This window comes from Gadus chalcogrammus, chromosome 14, assembly GCF_026213295.1.
Source record: "Gadus chalcogrammus isolate NIFS_2021 chromosome 14, NIFS_Gcha_1.0, whole genome shotgun sequence".
Taxonomy (NCBI): Eukaryota; Metazoa; Chordata; class Actinopteri; order Gadiformes; family Gadidae; genus Gadus; species Gadus chalcogrammus.
The window spans coordinates 15314799-15340362 of record NC_079425.1 but is presented as its reverse complement, the minus strand read 5'-3'; the positions used below and the strand labels follow the sequence as shown (position 1 = coordinate 15340362).

Genomic DNA, 25564 nt, shown 5'->3' with positions numbered 1-25564 from the left:
GACAAGGGAGCATAAGTTGGCAGAACAGCAGTTAGATACTGGTCTGGCCGTAACACATGATCATCCGTCAAGGATGTCGTATCCAAATGCTGCAGAAAAAGTAAAGCCTTCTAACCAGTAGGGCTGTAGTCAATTAGGGCTGGGCGGTTTGACAATATATATCGGGGATGTGAGAAAAAATGTCTATCAATACACATTTCCCTGTATCGTACCTTTCGTTCTATTACTTATCCGTAATGGCAGTATTTTACATCATTCTGACCCTGCTTTATTTTTACTACACTACACATTTGGAGGGATTCGGTCTGAAACAGAACGAATGTCCCGCAACTTTCTGAGGCAGTACAAGAGTCAAATAATGCAATCTTTCAAAGAAAAAAGCTAGTGCCACTAGCTAACCACTAGCTAAACGGGTTGAGTCAAGTATGCGGATATTTGAAGCTCGTTCTGGAAAGCCGTTTATTTTGATGATCGCGGCCGAGTGAGTGTTGGGCTTCTCAGTATAACGCTACGGTGCATGTAAAAGTTGCCATGGGTCCAAACATGCCCCCTCCTTCCAAGAAATTAGTTGATAGGATTTTTAAAAAGTATTATAGAGTATGTGGTTATTCTGGCTAGAATTCTTTTTCATACAATTGACCAAAAATGCACTATACCGTGATATATATCGTTATCGACATGAAATGACCAATATCGTGAGAAGATTTTGTCCATATCGCACAGCCCTAAAGTCAACCAAAGACAGAATGCATTCTACCTGGTAACCTAAATATAAATATTGTGTGGAGGAACTCAGTGGATTTCGGTTAAGGCAGGGCTTCAACTTAAAGGGGATCGCACACCACACAAGCCACAAAGTGCCGCAGCTGGCAGCATCATGCAGTATAAAGAGAACACACGAATGCGATGGGTGCCATGGTTCCAATTCTGATATGTTCACACTCGAAGCCCATCAAGCATTAAACAAGATAGTCGATCAACTATCCTAGAGCACACAACCTGACTTTTTAAGATGTACCATGTTGTTTGTTGAATCGTGATATTTAAACTTCTGTAACCAAAGTCAACATTTTATATTTTTGTCCCTAACCCTTTCAACCAAACACTACCACACCGACACCTTTGTTGACATGGTTTGTTCCAGATGCCTCGTAAATCAGCCTCACGAGTGGCACTTGTGACGTCATTTTCTGTCTCATAGCACTTATAGCATTCCCGTTCTTCTTTGTGATTGTGTCATTGGCTAGTCAATGTTAGCTACATTAGCCTCTTTAGCAAACCAGCTCGAATACAAGCAACACAACTTTACATTGCATTGCACGCACCGCATTTTGCACGCATGTAATCAAGGGTGTTAGAGCATTTAAAATCGACATTAAAATGACCAACGTGGTACAAATACAAAGAAAGTAAATATATTCATGGGCACAGCCATTTTTGTTGTCGAGTCTCCTCACTGAACTCTGTATACTCTAATAATTCCAAGTGGGGCTGACAGAAAGAGGGCGTGCCTCTGTGAAATGCCACAGAAAGCTGGGAGATTTCCTCACTTGCAACTCGTAAGGATGGTGTACAAGGCATCTGGAAAACACCATTAGTTTGGAGCCGAGTAAATGTCAGTAAATACTAATAGGTTGAGTGAGTTCAAGTAATATGGTATATTAAAACAAACGATTATTTAAAAAAACACAAAATGTAAAATTAATGTGAACATTATTTTGTATTCAAAGTCAATGTCCAAACAAACATAAACGATTAAGCTGTGCTTTTCTCCTTATGCAACACCAGCGATTGTCCAACCAATGAGAATTACGTTGGACAACAATAATACATGAAATTGATATAGGGCTTTTCCAAATGCAGACGCTTCACAATAGCAGCTAAATCATGATCAAAATAAAAAAACAAAACAAAAAACAACACAACAGCATGCCAACCAATCGACCAATAAACAAGAAGGTGTACGCCCTACTAACCAGTAATGCTAATATTTGGTAGTGCTGGGCGATATGGCCCAAAAGTCATATCGATATTCTCAAGCAGAATGTTGGTATAAGAAATATAGATATTTGTTGACACAATAGCATAGTTTCCGTTGCCGTGCTCCAACTCGTCATTCTACATCGGTACCCCGCTGTGCTTTCATTTCCAGCCTGCCTGCGTCTCTGTGCTCGTTAACCTGGGTTGCTGAAGCAAACTCATTCCTAAATGTGGGTGTAGGCTAGTGCTGCACGACTTATCGAGCCTTTGCGATTGTATAAACCGCAACAGGCTAGGATAAAAAAAATAATAATAATGTATTATTTATTCTATTAATTTTATTTAACATGAGCCCCAATTTAATTCGTAGTTGTAATATTGAAAAAAAACTAAAAAAACGAACAAGTTTGCATTGCAGAAATGCCTTTGCCTGAATGCCTGAAAAATTATTTTTTTATTATTATTTATTAAATTTGTAAAATATTGTTATTTTGAAAACAGTACTGTACACGTTTTTTAGATTTGTATTTTTTATGCTAGTTTAAGTTTGTATGTGAGTTGAAAAATAAACATTTTAAAATTAGCAGTAATCTGTGTGCATTTTCCTTGATAACCAAGCAAGTAGACTCATGACACCATTTGTTTATTATATCGCAATCGCAATATTGTCCACAATAATCGCAATATGACTTTTTCACCAAATCGTGCAGCACTAGTGTAGGCCAGGGTAGCAAACATTTTAAAGTTATATGCGTTTGACGGACTCCATCTTTCACGCTGAGGGGGATTTTAAAAAGTGGCGGGAGTAGAAGAGCGGGGGCCGGGGCATTGTTTGTGAGAAGCATTTCCAGATGGGGCGCAAAGTATGGGTTAATCTGGCAACCCTGGCACCAGCACCCTGCAGTCAGTGTTGCCAGATTGGGCGGGACATTTTACACAATCTGGCAACACTGTGAGCCGGAGGCAGAGAGGGACGGAGAGAGATAAGCAGAGTGAGGAAATAGCAGGCGGCAGGCGCGGCTCAAAACAGCTGATTTGGGGCAAATGCGCTGTACTTTCAACGCAAATTAACTATATTGATGTTGACGATAGCGTCACGTTTCATACCTTGCCTGAAAAAATATCAATATATTTCAATTATCGATATACCGCCCAGTTCAATATATGGTTTCGCTCCTTTTATTTTCAATTTGAGTCCTGACATCGTTACCATTGCCATACAAGTATATATTTACATCATAGTTAAACTATAGATCGTAGTTGCATCAAAACTTGTCTGATCGGAACAGACAAGTTCCCTGTCATCAACTGAACAGAGAGTCTTTACTATGAGCATGCGCTGTAGTTTTAGTTTCAATAGGACCTATGACCTGTTGGGTATGTGAAGCTGGTTGAAGCTCTACCAGGTCTAGGTGACCAAAGGCTGTATGATATGAACTTGACCCTCAGACCCAGCACCATCTGAGTGTAGAGGCCAGGGAGATGAAGTCTGGCAGGTGGGCATGCTGGATTAAAGACAGACCTCCAGTGGCTGCTAAGTAGGTAGGAACAGTGGCGTGTTTGTCCCTGTTTGGAGGTCGGGGGGGGGGATTGTGCACAGGATTGTGGGATTGGCTTAATCCGAGTGGGATGCAGAGCTGAGACGGGAATAGGAGCGAGACAGCCCCTACCAGGTTGGTACCACGTCATGGTGCCAAAAAGCAGTGTCAGGGTTTAGAATGGGCCACAAAATCCCTCCACTAATGCAGGACAGAGCTTGAAATATAATTGTATGTTTGATTGGGCTTCTTGACAGCAAAGGACAATATCCCCCCACAATATAGAAGGCAAAGCATAATAACTTGCGTCACGTGTTCCTCCCATTGGATGTGCAGTTGGCCTTGAGGGACAGAGTGAGGGTTTTTTTTGCGAGTCGGCCATTTTCCTGCCTGCAGCCTTAATTTTTCCTTAATTCTCGTCTTCGCAACTGGCTTCTCTGCTTTGCCCTATTTCAAATGTTTATTAAAATTGTGTTTGAATTTATTTATGCTGTTATGATGCCCGGAAGTTAAGCATAATATTTCCGTTAATGATTACGGCTGTTTGTCTGTTAATGGGCATTTGATTATGAATGCCACACTTGAACAATCATTGTAAACAAGTTCCTAAAAAAGCGAAAAGAGAATATGTGTGATGGTTGAGAGTCGACACAAATTTGTTTTGTTAAAAAAGGTGGTTCGGTCACTAAAGTTTTTTGTGCAGAAGGCAAATGATAGTTAATCAACTCTAAGTACACGTTGCACAGAGTCAGTATATAAATGTAGCATCAGCTCACCGTTGCATCTAGTCAGTAAGAGAACAAAGAATGGTTACATTAACAAAAACTTATGGTCGTTGATGCAGTATTCCTCACAATCAGCAACAAGTCAACCACAATGATGTGAAGAATTATACTAGTGAAATAATAGGGATCAACTAACTTGCAATTTGGACCATCATGAATAAAGTGTTATTCAGTATGCATTAGCGTTGTTGTGAAGCAGCTTGCGAAGCCTTGAGCCAACAGTCTTAAAGAGCAGGGTAGGGCAGCTGGGCAGGAGAATGCTACCTGACAACTTTCAGACCTTAGGGCAATTGTGCAGGACAACGCTACCTGTCAACTTTTAGCCCTTTAGAGATACGGAGAGAGCAGAAATATGCTTCTTCTTGCCGTTGATGTTTAATGGGAGACCCAGACAGTCGAGGAAACGGGAAACCAGAACCTCCTTTGTTATGTGCGGATTGGTTGACAACCAACCCATTCTGCATTGCTGCAGCACATATGCTGAGGTAGACAGAAAAGCCTGGCACCCTTCGCACAACTATCAAGTACTTCCTCAGAAACACAACAACAAGGCTGACCAGACCAAAGATACAGGCTTACGGCTCTTTAGTCACCGGAGACCAACGACCTGTATTCATTTATTTAACAAAACTCTGTAAATAGCTTTCAGTAGCAATGATGACTGTTTTAAATACTTTAAATCTCTTCCACTAGAACAATGATCCGTGTATACATGTGTGTTGATGTGTGAGGCAGACAAGCTGCTGCAAAATGTTTAACAGTCAGCACGCGTGGAGTGAGCGACAAGGCAACATGCTGCTTTGCTCTCCAATGCCCCCCAGAAGCGATAGCAAAACTGCTGACACGCCATCACAGTCTCAAAGCGCTGCACAAATTCTCAAATACCCATCAACAACACAGCTGCCCACACCAGGATTACCTTCATGTGTGTGTTGTCCCCCTTTCAAATATGAGTTGTGGGGTCTGCACCAAGGGATAACACAACACAATCCATAAATGGGCAAAGGTCAATGCCCTTCCCTGACACTGAGAAGTCATGATCATTGACTGTACGGACAACGCTGCATCTTAACATAGACATGGTTAGGCTAGGCTATTGATTGGGCTAGGAGCTCCATGTGCATTGTGCGTTATCTAACCACAAGCCAACTTGGAGCGGTGGTCACCTGGGATAGAGGCCTGAATCCTCCCCAAGAACAGGCTGGCGTTTGTGAGACAGGATTAGTGGGGTTTAGAGCTACTCCTCCAAGCCTCCTCTTTGATCTCTAGAACACATTACAGGGAGCGAAATACAGGAAGAGAAACAGAATGTGACCGGGAGTATGAGAGAGAGGCTGCGAGAGAAAGAAACAGAAAGAGGCAGTGAGTGTTGGAGCGAGCGCGAGAGCAGAGATGCCTAGTGAGAGAGCCAACAGGCTTAGAAAGAGCAAGCAAGAGACAGAAGGAGGGCGGAAGAGCGGACAAGCAAGATAGATGGAGAGCTAAAGAGACAGAGAAGGGGAGCTGCAGAGAGGGGGAGATGTACAGAGAGAGCTACAGTCAGAGAAAGCCAGGAAAAAAGCCAGGAAAAGAGCGAGCTTCAGAGGGAGACAGCGAAACTGTGTTAGTGTACTCCTTTAACAAGTACGAGAAGAGAGTGGTTCTGATGATAGACTGGAACTAGGGCTGGGCGATATGGACAAAATCTTATATCACGATATGAGTAATTTTATATCACGATATGGATATATATCACGATATGGTATTTTTGAAGTAAATTAAAATAATAAATGCCTTAAAATAACCATACTTCACATTTGATCAGTTTTTTCTTTTATTTTGAACTTGAATTTCCATGCTTACAAAGGAGTAAGTAGTGAACAATCTGTCATTAACTGCAGTGTCATATAGTGCAAACATCTTGTAAACATTGATGTTTACAAGATTGGCTGGTGAAGTTTCTTCTTCTGGGAATAGTTAAATGTCTTACAGCTAAGCACTCTGCTGCAGGGCCCCGTTGTGGCGCAACTGCAGTTAACTGCAGTTCCATCCACCGCCATTTTTTTTTTTTTTCTTTTTTTCTTTCTCTCTCGGTATAAACGATATGGCCAAATCTCTCCCGGTAGACACTTTCATATCGTCCACGGTATGATATCGTCATATCGCCCAGCCCTAACTGGAACAGTTGATAAAGAGAACTATATGTAGAACTGGCTAATGTACACATTAGGGGACGTAACGGTACACTGAAGTCCCGGTTCGGTTCATACATCACGGTTCGGTACGAGTACGGTACAATGAAGGCAAAAGAAAAAACAAAAATGCAGAAGGCAATTATTTCTTATTTTGCATGTCTCAGGTTGTACCACCTAGTGTCATACAGTCTCTCACCTGAACTATCTGCAAGAGCCTGAACTGTGTAATCCAAGATATAAACAGTATACAATAAGTACCCCCCACATCATCTCCAGACTCCATCCGTAACTTGTAAACAAAGCCTCAGAAGAGGGCAGCGGGAAGCGGGCAGCGGTTTCCGGCGGGAGAAAATCGCGGGAAACATCCCTTTCTCCTCCATGTCAAGGTTCATGTACCTCAGGGAATCAAAGCCAACGTTCCTTTCCCCCCAATTCCTTCTCAACCATGGCTGAGATAACCCCTACTACGAGTCTCGTTATGGTAATACCAGAGACGTCAGAGAACCGACGTGTTATGCGCCATAACACGCTCGGCTACCTAGGCGTCAATCAGGGCTGCAGTTTAGTTGTCCCTGAAGAACTCTCGTATCTAACATTAGTTCCGCATTACATTAATTAATTTACACGCCACTTTTATTTAATTGTATACCGTCTATTCTCTGTGTAAATTCATGCACCGAACCGTGACGTCGGCACCGATTCGGTTCTTCATGTACCGTTACAGAATCACAACAAGAATCACAAGTGTTTTGGTCAATATGGAAATACAATTAGTAGTTCATTATGAATATTTCAACATCCTAGTTTGATAAATTGTCCCTAGATGAAACACCACAGCTCACCACACAGGAGAGCTGCGACCTGGAAGTTCAGTACAAATCAACATCCATTACCAGCTAAGCCTTAAGCATCCCGGGTCCACGCAGGCAGCCATTATGGATCCTGTCTGACAAGCTAACCGGCATGCCAGATATCTTTAATGCAAAGAGCCAGGCCTCTGCGGAATACGTCATTTCACCACCCGGAAGAACGTATTGTGACGTCATGTTGAATTGTCGTATAGGCCGAGACACACACGCACAGCATAGGAGGTGATCATTAGAATTATAGCAAAGGCTTAGCTAAAAAAAACTACAACAAACGCTTAGCTGAAAACTGTCGTATAGGCCGAGACACACACACACACACACACACACACACACACACACACACACACACACACACACACACACACACACACACACACACACACACACACACAGTAGGTGATCATTAGAATTATAACAACAATTATTCAACGCAAAAAACGCAAAAAGTAATAAGATAAAAATTACGACCAAAGTGCGTTTATGACCTACAACCAAGGTGCCAAGAACTACTATTTACATTTAGCTGAATGCTACAATCAAGTTTCAGCTGAGAATTACAACCGAGTATCATTTGAAAATGACGTCCAAGGTAGGTCTTTGAAGTTGAACCAAGCTACCAATAATGGAGTCCTATGAAATACGTTTATTTAATTTTTAATATTTTGATTTCAGATAGTCTTTTTCTGTTTCTTTTTGTCTGAATTCTGTGTTTTATGATTTGTGGTAATAGTGAGCTATAGGAGCGTCGCTAGCAATTGAAAACATTTGGGTCTGTAGCCAAGAAGTTAGTCCTTTTAAAAGGGGGGTTGGGGGGTCCCCCGAGAAAATTTGAAAATCGGGCAGATGAAATATGCAATTGTAACGTAGTTTGAGAAAGAAAGGAACGACCAATCGTCATGTCTGACTCACGTCCGGGCAGGCCTACTGAGTAGGTTAATGTTAACGTTAAGGATAGGAAAGTGAAACACTTACACCAGCAGCCAAATTTAGACATTAGAAAATATTGTAGCCAAATAAACACGGTCATGCGCCAATACGCGATGTGCTATGCATAGAGAATACAATTTGCAACATTTTGCAACAAATGATTCTAAATCTGCCCATAAATGTACAAATGTACAGCCGTTCAAAGCCAGTCTGCATGAATCATATAACAACTGGATGGCAGGGGTTGCGGACAAGGAATACACAGCAGGGGGGAACATGAGAGCCCCAGCTTGCCGCATACTAGTAACAAGCTGGATACAAAGCGGGTGAAAAACTCCTTAAGAGTGTGTGTGTGTGTGTGTGTGTGTGTGTGTGTGTGTGTGTGTGTGTGTGTGTGTGTGTGTGTGTGTGTGTGTGTGTGTGTGTGTGTGTGTGTGTGTGTGTGTGACTCTGCTCGAGCCTGCACGAGTGTTCAATGTTGCCATTAGCCGTTACGTCTTTCTGACCAATCGCAGTTCAAGGCCGACCTGGGCTGTACCACTTCGGGAGGGGGCGCTCAGTTACTCCCCTCTAGACAAAATCGAATTGGTTGCCACGTTGACAGATTGTATGTGTTGTGTGTGTAGAGCAAGTGAAAGGTTGTGGTTGCAAAGCTCAGGCTACCGGACGGCACTGCAAGGACCTTTTATAAACGCAATATTGTTATCCCGCATCAGCCCGGCGGCCCCGAAACGTTAACGGCCCACAGGGAATTCTCCCGATTACCACTCCGCCTCTCTCTCTGTGCGTGCGTGCGTGCGTGCGTGCGTGCGTGCGTGCGTGCGTGCGTGCGTGCGTGCGTGCGTGCGTGCGTGCGTGCGTGCGTGCGTGCGTGCGTGCGTGCGTGCGTGCGTGCGTGCGTGCGTGCGTGCGTGCGTGCGTGCGTGCGTGCGTGCGTGCGTGCGTGCGTGCGTGCGTGCGTGCGTGCGTGCGTGCGTGCGTGCGTGCGTGCGTGCGTGCGTGCGTGCGTGCGTGCGTGCGTGCGTGCGTGCGTGCGTGCGTGCGTGCGTGCGTGCGTGCGTGCGTGCGTGCGTGCGTGCGTGCGTGCGTGCGTGCGTGCGTGCGTGCGTGCGTGCGTGCGTGCGTGCGTGCGTGCGTGCGTGCGTGCGTGCGTGCGTGCGTGCGTGCGTGCGTGCGTGCGTGCGTGCGTGCGTGCGTGCGTGCGTGCGTGCGTGCGTGCGTGCGTGCGTGCGTGCGTGCGTGCGTGCGTGCGTGCGTGCGTGCGTGCGTGCGTGCGTGCGTGCGTGCGTGCGTTATTCGATTGCCCAGCAGCCTACGGTTACTAATATTCATACTGGTTTAAATAATACATTTGATAGTATTTCCCATCTTTGCTGAGCAAGAGTTTTATTCGAAAGTTCAGTGATTGAAACAAATAAAAGCCTGGGCTATTGAAGTTTTACGGTACGACTGTCATGCACCTACCCGATTAGATGTCAAGTGGACCGGGTTGAATTCACTGCGGGTCTCTCTTCTTATATCCATCTTACCAAAGATATTTTATTACCGTCCTTCAACACTATGATCTCACTAAAAAGCTAGCAGCACGAAACAGCAATGTCGACGAGATGCGCTTTGCATTGAGAGGAAAGAATTCCGTTGAATTTGCAACATTTTGCAACAAATTATTATAAATATGCCCAGCGGTCCACACGTATCTATTATTCACATTGGCCATCTATTCCGTGGACGTATTTAAAGGATACATTGTATATATTTAGAATTCGAAATTCGCCTCAGCCTTTATACCACAGATACTCCAGCAGTGTTCACCTTAGCCGGCTATAGCCGGATATTGGCCGATTGCACGCACGCATGGCCGGTATAATAAAATGTAAACGGCCCACATGTCCGAGAAAAACAAGAAAGAAGTTTGCATTTATGTATGAATTAATCAGCAGCATATGAAAACCAGTAGCGGTTCCTGGCCGAGCTCACCAGGTAGGCAAACACGAACGTGCATTCATGAACGCGAGCAGTGCACCCGCACATGCATACACATGTCACTCAGTGGCCACGCTGTTGAACGCTGATTGGCTGTCATCACGCGAAATTCGTGTCAAAGTTGAAATATTTCAACTCGAGCGAATTTGCGACACATATCCTCGTGAACGCGCTCGCCTGTGCACGGCAAAAGTGTGGCGCAGCAAATCAAAACTTGTCGCCGGTTTTCTCTCGCAAAAAATACGCCCATTACGCGTCTCTACGTTCACTTTGTATGGGATATTGTGGCCCCGTCGCATTTGGTGTGAACGCACAAATCTTTCTCGACTGGGCAAAGCTGGCCAAAATCGCCAGTACAATCCCCGGGTCCAGTTTTCCTGCGGAACGAGCCTTTTCTCTCCAAAAAAGGATTAAAACATCCATCAGAAATCGCCTAACTGAGGAAAAGGTGACGAGGCTGATGCGCATATCTGCCATGAAGTTGCACCGAAAGTAGCCTGCAAGAATTGCAATTATTGAAGTAACTTAGTTTGTGTCGTTTGCCGTTTAAATGTGGACTTTTGGTGATTATTTATTTATTAGTGAATAACGTCCGTAAGATATTCCAAATGTCCGATATTCTGGAATAGTCAGACATTTGTCCGCCCAAGAAAAAGTCTAGCGTGAACGCTGTACTCCAGGGTCTATAGCATATAACCGCGTTTTCTGATTACAGTTTAATCAATTTTTCACAATGTACCAGCTCTCGTTTTGAAGGCTGAACAGACAATATGACTGGAATTAATTAGTAGGTGTCCATATATCAGGGATTAATGGACACGGTATAATTAAAGGATATGCAAACATAGACATCCTATATAGGTATAGATATAGATATATAGATACATATATGATATAGGATATCTATGTATACAAACGCTTAAAAATGTATACATCTATTGACGCTACAAGTTGATGTCGTCAGGGTTGCTATAGCCGGTCGTTATGCGGAAATCTGAAGGACGTCAGTCCTGTGTGTTCAATGTTCACTACATCAATGCTGTTTCGATAAGTGTGCTTCCATCTCCCATTTTGCGCATTTACTCTGTTTTGCATTTCTCAAAAACCACCTCAAGCAAGCAGATAAACTTTTTTGCGAGGTACAGGATATTTATGCGAATTTTGGTGTTTCCATCACCGTTTACTGATACGATACTTAAAATCAGGTGGAAGGAAACGCAGTTAGTGTTGCAGCTGTGGCTGCTGGTAATGCAACCACAAAGAAGTATAATCTACGGGGATATTTTCATCATTATTTATTTTTTGACGGCACAGAAATCCGGGGCTATTCCCATAAGATCCAGGGCTGTAGCCTTGAATGCCCAGTTCTAACGACGCGCCTGGTGAGCGAGATGGAGCAGCAGACAGCTGCTGCCAGCATTGCTGTATTTCACCACGATAGCTTGTTCTTTGGAATATAAGTTTGCATGTGGACAGCTCAGCAATGACGATGTTTCCAACAATCTACCGTAGAACAGGAGTACCGTAATTTCCCGCACATAGGCAACATCGTGGATAAACCGCAAGCCTTCATTATGTATAAAAATTGAAGAATAGCGCATAATACGCACCCATATATGGGCCAGTGGGCCACACAAGTTTTAAGTGGGCTAATTATGTAATGATTAGGCAAATAAAACCGTTGGTCCAGTCTCTGGTATTTGGCTAATTTAGAATCACTTCTGCCTGCTTCAGAATGGCTGGCTACAGGCATTCACAAATCTGTCCTTAAAACAACCCTAAACGTTCGTTTTCAGAAATATGCAACTCACCGAGTTCTAAGTGGTGTTCGTTGATGTTTCAAATTAAGTATTGTAGCGAAATACAGTTTCTGTTGTGTTTGAGTTGGCATTTTGTAAGTCCCATTGATTTCTGTTGGAAGACTTGTTGATATTACTGCGCCGTTTACGTTTGGTTGCAGTCTTTTCGCTCGGTTCTTCCTCTCGACAGTAGGGCTAGAACCGAGCAAAAAGACTACAACCAAACGTAAACAACCCTCCTTTCAATTGGATTTACAACATGCCAAATAAAATAAGAATAACAATTATAAAAGAATAACAAGACAAAATCCTCGTAAGGACAGTTCCTCTTCGTCCCTCTCGTAGATCCCACCATCTTTCAACGTCTTTGTTTAATACGACTGCAGCACCTTCTCTCACATGATCAGAAGGCGAGCATAATCAATCAATCATCATCAATCACACTTGAGTACGGTACAGGGCAACTGTGCCTAGTGAGTGTGCCCTCACGCGTATGATTGCCGGAGAATTCTTTAATTTCGGGCACCCTCTCCCTGTTTGCAATGTTTCATGGGAAAGGATTAGAAAGAAGAAGGAAACGGACTAGCTTTCTTAGCTTTCCTAAGGCGATGTCAGACTTGGCATACAGTCAAAAAGTTTGCACTAGTAGAAATGGTCCCATGAGGAGGCATGTTCTGGTAACAGAGTATTACCTTGTTCTTCACATGGGGTTTAGACTAAGTTGTCCTCACACATATTTTTACGGTTGAAATTATGCAATTATTAAATAATTAGGTTACTACAAGTCGGGCCGAATTTTGATTATCTTTATTGAAAACTATTGAATTTCTTGCAAATTCTACAATATTCCACGTTTTACAGAATCATAGGGCTCTACAATAACAACAACCAAAGTTTAGCTCAAAACTAGAACCAATGTGCCACTAAGATCCATATGGAACAACAGCCAAGATTTCATGCTAAACCTGAACTAAACTAGATTATCAGCCAAGCAGGCTGATACCTGTGCCGTTTGCAGTTGTTTTTCTGTGTTCTACGATGGAATCTGATAACAGGAAGTTCTGACATTTTCACACTAAACAAACTATCATGAGTGTCGTGTTCTTGAAGAAAGTAGTCCAAGCTGAATAACAGGAGGGGCCAGAACACATTGGAAGGTACAGAAAGGCATAGAGAGACCCATGTTTAGAAACGACATACTCCTTTGCTAAGGAGACCAAAGTCAAAGTCTCAGGTAGGGCGACCTTTCTCAATTTAAAGAGCATTCTGGGCCTGGATGAAACTAAATGATGGCAGGGTTTCCCACATCATCTTACAGCTTAGGTGGTAGCCTAAGCCACACACGCCTTCCTCCATGTTAAAGAGTGTAATTACCAAAGGGACCTTGAATTGTTCTTTTTAAAACCAAGGACACAAATTAATTAAATTCACTGCCCAATTCACTGTTCAAGGTGTTATTTTGAAAAGCTGCTTATTTATTAATGATATATTATTATTATTTGCCATTTTGTGTTTAACAAATAATTGTTGAATGTAGTACAGAGTCTAGTCTATCGAGCAAACAAGGTACTTCCACAACAAGTATAGATTCGTTGTGGGGGTTATCTCGGCCATGGTTGAGAAGAATTGGGTGAAAGGAATTTGACTCTCTGAAGTTCATATTGAACCTCAACATGGAGGAGAAAGGGATTGTACACCCGGAGCTGAGCTGCCGGACTACCGCCGAGTTCCCCCCGCAGGAGCTGCCGGACTTCTTCCGCCGAAGCTTCCCCGCCGGAGCTACCGGACTGCCGCCAGAGCTTCGGCGACAGTCCGACAGCTCCGCCGGACTCCCTGCCAGGCAGTCACACGGCAAACTGACAAATTGGACATCTATTTTTGTATGGAATATACCAGATTCTGAAATGTGCCACCATCTCCACCCAGCGCTTGTCCGCTGGTCCACAAAATCTTTGCTATGTTCTTATTGGAGGGGGGTGGGGAAGTGGGAGGTAATATTCAAATATGCCCCCTTCCTACGTAGGAGAGGGCGCCGAAAGTGACTCGCTCGTTTGGTAACTGTAGGCGGGGTATTTTCAGAAATGCATATCTCAGTCAAGAAATCACGTACAGACTTTTTTCAAAGTTTGTATGTGTGTGGGAGCACCAGAGACCCAAAAAAAACAAATACCAGGATTTCTTTCTCCAATTGCTCGCGGACCTTGCCGTATAGTTTTGGCATCTCAGTAAACCCTGTTCAATCAACATTTTGGAAGGGAACTATGTCCAAGTTACACAGCAGGTAAACAGTGATGACGTTTGTTATCTTGTTCTACCGCTGGCTTTCTTTGTCAGAAAGAAGCGATGCGGAAGCGATGTCTGAGATGCAGAGACAGCTTCACGCTACTTTAGCATGTGTCTCGTACGGTGTGGAATGAGAGCTCGTGAAGGGACTATTGCACCTGCATCCTAAAATGCTGCAGAGAAAGTTGAGATCATGTTCAAACCGAAAGCAAAGGCGTGACGATCAGCCAATCCACGGATCACGTGCGTTCCAAACCGTGAGGGTTGATCCGTACGGATCATGGATCATCTGTGATCCATGGCAGCACTAACCTTGAGGGAGTGAAATGATTCTCGCCTAACAACCTCATCCTCAACACCTCAAAGACCAAAGAGCTGATCATTGATTATAGGAGGAATAAGCCGGACATTCAGCCCATCTATATGAACGGGGAGAGTGTGGAGAGAGTCTCGGACTTCAGGTTCCTGGGCATGCACATTCAGCAGGACCTGACCTGGACAATAAACACAAAGGCGCTTCTGAAAAAGGCCCAACAGAGATTGTATTTCCTAAGGATCCTCAGGAAGAACAATCTTCAGGAGAAAATGCTGATGAGCTTTTATCGCTGCACCATTGAGACTGTCTTAAACTACGGCATCTCGCTGTGGTTTGCCAGTTGCACTGCAGCTGAGAGGAAAGCGCTCCAGAGGGTCATAAAAATGGCACAAAAAGTCATTGGATGTCCTCTTCTCTCTCTTGAGGATGTGTACAATAGACACTGCCTCAGGAGAGCTCATAGCATCCTGAGAGACTCATCCCACCCAGGCCATAACCTGTTTGAACTGTTGCCCTCTGGGAGGCGCTACAGGGCAATCAGGTCAAGAACAAATAGGCTTAAAAACAGTTTCTACCCCAGAGTATTTCTCTAAATAATGCAGAATTATAAATGACTGCATTATCATACCAATCTGACCTTTTAAATTGGCTGACATTTTAAAATGTATATATTTTTTTGAGTTCAACATTCTAAATTTATTTTAAAAAAATACTAATTTTCTCATTTAGTTTTTGTTTTAAAAGCACTTATTTTGAGAGCCCCCACCCCAATTTCGTTGCACTTTGTGTAATGACAATAAAGAGATTCTGATTCTGATTCTAAGCAACCATGACACTCATTCTCTTCTTGAAGCCCTGTATTTCAAATTACCTAAACAGCTCTCAGGGGTGCCCAATACGTCGATCGTAAAAGGTATTGCGGGTGGATCGCGTGACATTCCAATTCGTTTTTTATTAAATAAAAAAGAATGGATCATCCCATAGCATTAACCAAATTATGACAAAAATTGTCTTGCTTTACTCGAGCCATTCGCTACCTTTATGTGCTATCCATTTAGGAAAGATGTTGAGGTTGATTTAATTTGATAGAAAATTGCAGCACTGTTTCACCTGAACACGTCTGGACTGGGGTCTAAGATTTCGATGGTACAAGATAATATTGAGCTTGAGACCAGGGCTCATGGACACTTTGGGAACCTACTCACAAAGGACAGAAATCCAAACATGAGGAAATATACTTCCTCCTTGACTGAATTATTTGGCTCTACTTATTCATGCAAGTCAGCCAAATAAGTAAGTCAAAACACTGTTCGACCGTAACTGATGATCATTTGGAAGCCTGCTTGAGACTAACTACCAGCAGCTACTATCCGGACAATGCAACCCTGGCTTACTCTTTTCAGTGAAAGCCATGAGATTATGTAATCAGTATAGTATATAAATAAATAAATAAATAAATGTTTAGCATAGGTAGGTAGATTTTTTTGACCTGGCCATTTTGAAAGAAGCTTGCAAGCTGAAAAAAAAGACACCCTGATGTACGTCATCACACACTGACGTAACCTATTGTATTCAGCATTGCACTTGCGCATGGCGCTGCGCAAAGTCAGTGATTGTTCCTGTTAAATAAATATTGAAAATGTGTATAAAAACACTTTTATCGCATAGGCGTGTGAGGTATAAACGGTATAGAGAGTACACCAGTGTGAATTTGAGCTACGGCAGGGACTTTGACGTTACTGTGTGACTCGTAGATGAGCGCTTTCTTTTCCTTTTTTCTTTTTAGAAGCAACGACTAAAGAAGTAATGACGTAATCGCACAATGCGTCCAGGCTGCGTTGTCATCAGCGACGCACTTTACAACATGCGCGAGAGGGCGGCAGCGGCATAACAAATGGAGATATGGCTGAAAGCGCAGTACACGAGGAAGAGGGGCAGTGGGTGAAAAAGTCCTATGCCAATTCCATTACATGGTTTGGTTTTAAAACAGACACCGAGCAGAAAACTACCGTAAATCTGCAAATTGTGCAAGAAGACAGTGGTTGCAAAGGGCGGTAATACCAGTAACCTTTTCCATCATTTAAAAACAAATGACGTGTTGGAATATGAAGAAACCAAAGAATGTGTCCTCCGCAAATGTCAGGCACATCATCAAATATCAGCGGGAAGTCTCTGCATCTCAGACATCACTTACGCAGGCATTTTCCAAAGCCAGTCCTTACGACAAGAAAGCCAGCTTAGGAAACATATCAAACGCTGTCACTGTTTACCTATATAAGGACATGGTTCCCTTTCAAACTGTCGATAGAAAGGGCTTTAAAGACAGAGTCAAAACACTGGGTCCGGGTACGTGTTGCCTGCCCGCACTTCATTCAAATGGAGATGCCAAAACTATATGGCGAGGGCCGCGAGCAAGTGGATTAAGAAATCCATACTATTAAGTATGCTATTAACAACTATTTCGAGTTGGTCGAGGGAGAGAAACCTCCAGATTTTGCATTATTTCTAGACCAATGTGTATTGTATTTCTACGCGATTTTGAAATATAAATATTATTTCGTTAGTTCATCTCTGCATAGCTCTTTCTCCCCGACACACACCGACACACACCCAGACAAAAATAAAACAACCCTCAAATAGTCTAGTTTCATAAATACATAAAATGCTTAAATTTTTTTGGAACTTCCGACTTGAAATTTTCTTACAAGAACTTAATGAATACGGATAACTTTCTATAGTCAACGCCAGCTTGACTTAAGACATCATCCTTACGACTGAAGCGGAGGTTTGACTGACTGGGTCTGGGTCAAATCGAACGTCAACCTCAAGTTCATTGGTATTGATTGATGTTTGTAAAAAATAATTATGATAATCTCACTTTTATTACCAGCCCAAATTGTATGCACCCTCTCAATGCTCGCTCATTTACGTGATTAAAAGTAGCATTGGGCGGGAAACCGGCCAATCTGGCAACAATGAGAATGACGTAAAAAGGACACACACACACACACACACACACACACACACACACACACACACACACACACACACACACACACACACACACACACACACACACACACACACACACACACACACACACACACACACACACACACACACACACACACACACACACACACACACGTATTAATATAATGTGCCCGACCTTGCACGAAAACTGACATCCCTGAGTCATATGCATTTGAAACAAAGCAGTGTTTCCCCCAGTACTGTGTTGTTAAGGCGGCCGCCTTAACAACAACAGGGCCCAGCCTTGACTACCAATGTATATATTTTTTAAGAATATAATAATAATATTTTTAATTATTATGCATTAACAAAGTAGAAAATTCTCGAGGGAAAGAAATCATACTTCCATCAGGTGTAAAAAAATATAGATCAATAATGCATCAGTAATACTGTCACAACAATGGTCAGGCTTTTTGAATGGAATTGAAACGGAGACCCCCCCCCCAACCCCCCGCTGCTTGACCACATTGACTAAGACATTTTCGGGGGGAAACACTGCAAAGTATTACAATGATGATGCATAGCAGCTTAACGTGAGGAACCTGCATTATTGCATTAGCCTATTTTAACCCGCTTCAGTATTCATGCAAAATTCTATAATAATAGCATAACATTCACAATAGATAAGAATTTCCCACTAGCCTACATAAAATCTTATTTGAGCATTTATCAAGGGGATGCCTAATTGATGCTATCTCCAAAGCATGAAATCGGAATATTTTAAGAAACGTCGTCATTAGAGACAATCTTTACATTCTGCAAATTGAAACCTTTGTTCACCAGGTCAACAAATAGTCTAGGTTTAAGATAGGTGACAACTGCTCAATTTGGATCATCACTGATATATGCACATGCACTGAGAGCTGATTCGCCTGGTCCTCCATTTAAAATGTATTGTTCTGAGGTTGCTAGTTAAATCCCCAGCTCCTCCTAGATGAGTGCTGATGTGTCCCTGAGCAAGACATTTAACCCTAACTGCTCCTGAAGAGCTGGCTGTCGCCTTGCATGGTTGACTCTGCCGTCGGTGTGTCAATGTATGCATTAACCGATGTAAGTCGCTTTGGATAAAAGCGTCTGCTAAATGCCCTAATTGTAATTGTAAAGTCCAGCAGTCGATTGCACTAGCAGAACGTAAAGCCGATCATAAGTTTGGGTCTAAATTTCGCCTCAACCCTACGCTCGATGTAGCTAGTTTCAACCTAAAAAGGTGTTCTAAATGTTGGTTGCACCACCATAACTTAAGTTTTAACGTTACTAGTAGTGCGTAAATTGTACCAGTGTCGCATTTAATGACGTTTATATAATTTCAAGCCAATCATTGACAGCCAACAATGTAAACAGGAAGTACCGGCAAGTTTCCACCTTTCGAGTGAAGACACGTTAGCACTAAGGGTGTGCACGTGTAACCGGTTAGTAAATCATAACCGGAAAAATAAGTAAACGAAAACCGAAAAAAAAAACGGAAAAAAAACAGCGCCATTGTTTCAATGGGAATCGCGACGATCTATACTTTCAACATAGTTTGCATGTTTATAATTCGAAATTCGTCCCAGCCTCTATACCAAGGATACTCTAGGGTCTATAGCATATAACTGCTTTTTCTGATTACAGTTTAATGTAACAGTAAGTTGACAACATCCTAATTAACACCGCAACTGCAAATTAACGCCGCTTGATGGCGGATTTTATAATAAATTGCAGCACATTGCTGCTTCTTATGCTATTCATTGTGTGAGGGTTGTGATTTTTTGTCTGAGTAAGCCTCTACCTTGCTATGCATTGTATGGCATAGCTCTAGAACAGGCATGGAGTCGTTTTTTATTTTATCTCTCGAGTAGGGAAGACAGATGTTTAGCAACTGAACTGTTGTCAAGAAGGCCGGTTATTCTAAGTAATTCCGCCCGGCAAATGCGAAATTGACCCTATAAATCTACATCATCATACTGATGAAATGGATCAATAGTCACGGACAATCCGTTCCCAACGCAAACCGCCTTGAAAATCTTTGTTGCTCAAAATGAATAGCCATCTTTTGTATTTAAATATTTTAATGTATTTAACGTGGTCTTTATTGTTAGAATGGAAATTACACCAGCTAGAGGGGAGGTGTAAAATATAAGTTATGACTTAGTGTTACGTTGCAACTATCTGCTTGGTGCAACTGCTATTGTTTTTAGTAGAGTGTAAAGTCGAACGTTTTGGCAATTTACGTTCACCGTAGCCTAAGTGGGACCTTACTTTCTACTGGTGCAACCAGCTGCAGGTATTTGTATGAGCAAACAAATTCTACTGGCCTGCCCTGTAGTGTATGGAGTTAGGATGAGGAATGAAACCAGGCAGGTTCTGGTATAAATGTTTTTAGCCCGATGACCGACTCCACCGACTGCCATGGTACGGTGACACTTGATTCCCCCACCGGCGCCAGGGGGCCACCACACATTGCTACCTGGTCTGTGGGAAACATTGCACTGCACTCCTAACTTTGATAAATTACCTTGAAAATATCGATACTTGATTCCATTTTCGATTCCACAGGGAAAACTAGTCAGAAAAAAACATGCCCAAAGTAAATAGAGTATATCTCTGCAACTGCAAGGACAATAATAAAAACAATAGGGATCCAACCTGTTGGCTTGGACCCCTAATTAGTGGTGCCAAAAGAAAGATTGTTGTGCATGGGTGAAATATTCAATGTGTAAACTACTTTGTTACGAGTGGATAGAGCTAGAACACAGAATAAGTGGAAGATTACATTTCCACCTGAAATAATGATCAGTTGGTTATTATTATAGTTGGTAGCCCTGTGGTACCATGATAACAATGATAATATACTTTATTTGTGAGACAGGTCTAAAATTTGTTTTGTGTCCATTTAGTTGCTTCATTGTGACTTAAACCATACATGTAACATTAATTGTCCATATTAATTTAATATTTCTCGAAGCCTTAATTTACAGGTGTGTTGAATTGGGGCAGTAGTTATAAAAGGCCAGAAATTAAAGACAATGTACTGCTAAATGTAAAAAAAAAATCCTTCCGTTTTTTGATGCTGCACTTAATCAGTTATAAAGGGCCATATGAAACGCAACGTGTTAGAGGTGCTGTCACACCAAAATTGAACCGGGGGCGAAAATTGTACCGCCTACGTAATCCACGTTCAAAATATTAAGTCATCGTTCGACGCGATTGTCGGTTGCCAGGCAGGTTTCAAAAAACACTCGCTCATGTTGCCAAAGACGAAATAACATAAACCAGATAACACTTGTTTTTACTTGATATTTGTATTTTATTGAATTTAGATAGTAAACTGAGTGTTTAAAGTGTATCATAGTCTAGCTAGCTTGTGGTAATACACTCAGTTTACTAGCTAAATGCAATTAAGCAATTCAATTAGGGCTGCAACTAACGATTATTTTAGTAATCGATTAATCTGTCAATTATTTTTTCGATTAATCGATGAATCGGATAAAAAAAATAAACATTTGTCATTGCCGCATCTTTATTAAAAAACTGAACATTCCTTCAAATTCACAGTGCAGACTGAAGTGTAAAAACACCAGGTTATTGCTCCAACGTCCCGGAACTATTAAAAGTAATATTAAATAATAAAAAAACATAACTGGGATAACACAAAAAAAACATACAATCTATGATATACTTTTATATGTATACAAGGGATGTCCATGGTTAACCGGTCAAACCTATCGAATTATCGATACCATTTTCGAGACTTTTTGAAATAGAACTTGTAATATTGCTTTAATTGCTGATAAGATGATGATAGTTCAAGATAGGACATTAAACAGGTCATAATTCTATCTTTACTATCTATTTTATATTACTGGGAAAACTGGCAAAATCTCAATTATTATTATTTTTTCTGTTGCATTTGAACGCATCAATCATATTATTGAGCCGACCTGAACACATCACATTTGACACTGTTTGTGACCATTGGTCAGTTGTTTTTGTTAAGCAAACAAGCTCTATATCCTGCCGATTTTGACATGGATTTAAAAACTGCATTACTATTTTTAACTGACGGGACTTTCTACACTGTCCGGTTGTGTGATTACTACCGCTGCTTTGAATGACTGTTGATGCACGCGGTGCCGACTCCGAGCCCGTCTGCACAACGTCTGCAGCAGCAGCAGCTGACAGAGTTTTCGGTTGGACTAGACGGATACTGAGTTTAAGGAGTTTTTTTAACCCAAAGACAGTGAAGGTACAACACTTTTATGTAGGCCTACAGTCCAGTGTTAAGATATGACCAAAATACAAGCTGTGGTCGCTCACACTAAAGCTCGCTGTGGGCTTGCATGAACCATGAACCAACCTGTCGGCGGCTGGCTGTAAACAATGCTGCGCCTACGAGTAACTTATTAATCGCGTGACACAACGAATCGACGACCAAATTCGTTGCCAACGCATTTAGTAATCGATTTTTATCGGTTTTAACGATTCGTTATTGCAGCCCTATATTCAATACAATACAAATATAAAGTTAGCAACGCTAATAAATGTCATTTGTCAAATAAGTGTTATTTGTTGGATGTTATATCGTCTTGCGATGCTCAATGAATGAGCGTGAATGTTCATGAACCTTCCGACGTCATCTTTCGACGCGATCGTCCGTTGCCAGGCAACGTTCGACGCGATTGTCCGTTGCCAATCCAGGGAGGATTGGAATTTTCTAACGCGGATTACGTAGGCGGTACAATTTTCGCCCCCGGTACAGTTTTGGTGTGACAGTGCCAAAAAACGATGTTTGGTATTGCCATATATTTTTTTGCCATGGTTCATGTGTGCAATAAAATTAAATTTCGTGAGAAAAAAAATCAATTCTAAGCTAAAAAATCGTGATTCATATTCTTCCCCGAATCATGCAGGCCTATCCCGCACTGAGATTCATGCCCTGTGGTCTTCCTTCTACACTTCACGATCCAAACGGTTATCACACTAATGCAAATAATCAATCAACAACATCCTCAACAACATGTTCAAGATATGCATGTTAAAATGCCTCCTCTGCTCTGAGACACAACCACAGGCAGTGCTGCTGTGATTTTTTGCTGTTGCTGTTGATATTCTTCTTTATCACCCATGCTACCCTTAGAAGACCAGCCTATATTGCATTATTGGGTACATTCTTTGTATGCGTGTGCAGGCGATGCAGATCTCTGGAAGCTGTGTATTAGCTAGATGCTCGTGAAATACTCCCATGGCATGATCATTCAAAATATAAAAACATAGAAAAAGGTTATTCCATGGTTGTCTATACGAATGTCACATTTGGGACCCCAGTCAAATGGCCACAGAATTTAATGGAGGATTTGAAAATACCTTGCAACATGCTGACCTGGAGAGATAACTGCATAGGGAGTTTGTGAACAGAGCATTAAGCTGCAATGACTAGTGCATGGTCACCAGCATCACATTATGTCTACTTTAGGTAAGGCTATGATACTCAAGAATCGATACGAATACAGATCATCCCATGGGAGTAAATCAATGTATTCTTGCACTGACTGTACAGAGAAAACCTGCTCGAGGATAATGAACCAAACCATGGAGAATAACAAAGAAATCAGCAGAAACTACTACTCAGTGCCGAACGGGACCACTCTTCCATCTAACTAAAAATTCTGACCAGACTATTCCGATAGTTTTGATAAGACTATTGTGATATTATGTGTAGGGATCGGAATCGAAACCGGTTCCAGTTGAGAACCTATTCCAAATTTTCTAATCCATAGGAATCGCATGCCTCCGAGCTCATCATTTACTTTCATTGATGTCGACAACTAGGGTTGCAAACGTGTATTTGAGTAAACAAGCACTTGTCAGGCAAAACAAACTATAACATTATCGACACTATTAAAGAATCGCGGATATAATCTGATCTGCTATCATTATTGGAGAAATTGAGGACGAATATTTTCTATTAATTTAGGCTTAATGGCCGGCAGAACGTGACACAAGATGGCGGCTTGACTTCTGCGCTTCAAAAACCTATTAACAAAATAGCACTAAAAACCTTGAGAATATTCCGAAAGAATATTGAAAGAAACTGAAACAAATATGGCAGAGGGCAGGGCTAGTAAGAAGACAAATAGGAGAACTCAGGTCGCAACAAAGACACGAAATGAGAAAGAATGGTCTCAGCTAACGCAGCTGATCGGGCAAAGTATAGTTCTTGATCATGTCTATCCACCCACGGTGCTTAAGAAACGTTTGAGGCGAAGAAGATCCCGGTGGAGCAGCAAATTCCAAACCCCCTACCCAACAAAACTCTGCATCCAGCTTTACCAGAGTGTGGCACAGGCAATGGAGGACATGGCTTTGCAGGGACTCCCGGTCACCGTCATTATGGCATCACTCGACAAAGGTGACTAGGAGCTTAAACTCCTTTTGGCACGCCAGGTGACCGGGGACCCGAAGGTGCCCGCGACAGAAAACAAAAAATGTATCTCATCGTTTGCTGCCTTACCAACGTTATCTATGCTGACTTAGGGTGCGGTATCAATAACGTTGAGTTCATAAGGGCTAACATTATTTTTTCTGAGTTAACGATAATTTTAGGCAGGTGTTTGAGAGAACAGTATATCATACTAAACTTTGGTAAAACGGTCGCCGACCGTCTTCTCTGTGCCAAATATCCCGCTTCTTCAGGTTTTCCTTGATAGGCGCGTTGAGAGGAGGAGCGGGCGAATCAGCTGTTTAGAAGTGTACCCGCGCATCACTGGCATGAATGCGGGCTTGTCTCTGTGTGTCGGCTATTTTCACCGCCGCAAGACGCAGCTTTAATCCCGGCCGTGTAGAGAAGATCACAACGCTGAGTATTTCCATAGTCCATTTGCTGCCGTTTTAATTGCAGCTTTAAATTATTTGCAATGGTTAGGCTACTTGTTTTCGTTTTTGTTTTTTTTAAACTGTTACAGGCCTTGGTTCGACGTGGTTTAAATGGTGAGACGCATATTTATTTTTGTAAGGGAAAATGTGTTTTGAACGTTTGCAAAAATAAATAATGAATACTCGGACTGTTTAGATGGAGAATAAGCATTACATGTTTGGTTGGTAATATTGCCGTTCATCATCAGGCCTATTCCTGCTGCAGATGCGTTGCATTCTAAAAATAGATTTGATTAAGGAATCAAATCAATTCCTTGAGGAATTCCTTCGATCACTCGAGTTTGAAATTTAATACTCGTGCCCATCCCTAATATTTATATTTAGAAATCGCAAAGAAAAAAGAGTAAAAGAAGTGCAATCAATTTGTGCCGCACGGTGTTGATTCAGTGGCGCTGCGCCACACATTGCTCTATGCATAGGAAACACTGGAAATACACAGCAGACAATCCGAGAAAAACTGCAGCTATTCAAACGAAATACACAATCGACCAAGTCAATAGTTGCCTGATTTATGTGGTTCCAACCTAGCAGCCTGATTTAACTGAACAATTCTGTTTTTGGACTCATTAAGAGCTTACCTGGAACTATTGGACTTTTAAAATAAATGTTTATTCCCTAGCGTGAGCTGCAAGGACTGAGATAGTTCTGTTTGATTAGAGTTACAAATACCGAGGACTCCTACAGATAATAATAGAAAGTATTTCGGACATAAAGATGTAGTGTGCATGTCAATGGATGATATGCAACAATCTTTTAGGGCTTCTCTCTGCAAAGAGGAATTTCCCTTCATGAGGGCCTTAACATCACAGGCACTAGAAAGGCTAGATTAGATCAAGACACAATTGGACACAAGGACGCTAAAGCAGGTATAGTGGTTCTAATGAGATTGAAGTTCATCTAATACTGGTATATAGTTTTGTTCTTAAAGTTCATAAATGTTTTTGGAATAAATTATGGTCTTAACG

The 25564-nt window shown here is 42.0% G+C and overlaps 1 long non-coding RNA gene across 1 annotated transcript in view; it reads right to left on the bottom strand.

The window, feature by feature from the left end:
* LOC130403823 (uncharacterized) overlaps positions 1 to 25564 on the bottom strand; it is a 57815-nt gene that overhangs the window by 10028 nt on the left and 22223 nt on the right. The gene's annotated exons all lie outside the window — the stretch shown is intronic.